The sequence below is a fragment of the Octopus bimaculoides genome, chromosome 22 (genome assembly GCF_001194135.2).
Source record: "Octopus bimaculoides isolate UCB-OBI-ISO-001 chromosome 22, ASM119413v2, whole genome shotgun sequence".
In the NCBI taxonomy this organism is placed as follows: Eukaryota; Metazoa; Mollusca; class Cephalopoda; order Octopoda; family Octopodidae; genus Octopus; species Octopus bimaculoides.
Window position 1 is genome coordinate 12378346 of NC_069002.1, and position 556 is coordinate 12378901.

Here is a 556-nt window from a genome sequence, read left to right on the forward strand (position 1 = left end):
ACACACACACACATATATATATATATACACACACACACACACAACATACATACGTACAGATCAACACACAAACAATACTAATCGTTTAGTATAAGGAGAGCCGAATAGGCTGACCCATAAAAGTGCATTATTTTCATGGTTTAACGTGTGTGTGTGTGTGTGTATGTGTGAAAGAGAGAGAATGAGTTTAATATGCATTGTTGTATGTGTGTGTTAACGTGTATGTATATGGATGTATATATGCGTGTGTCAGTGTGGTAACTGTTCTTGCCCATGTGGTCTTCGCTGTCTATATCAGTATGTGTGAGTGTGTTGGTGTAAACATAGGCGTGTCTGTGTGTGCTATGAAGTTTTCCTTCCCAACCACATGGTCCCGGGTTCAGTCCCACTGCGTGGCATTTTGGGTAAGTGCCTTCTTACTATAGCCTCGAGCCGACCAAAAAGTCTTGTGAGTGGATTTGGCAGACAGAAACTGAAAGAAGCCTGTCGCATATGTGTATGCGTGTGTATGTGTGTGTGTGTGTGTGTGTGTGTGTGTGTGTGTGTGTGTGTGTGT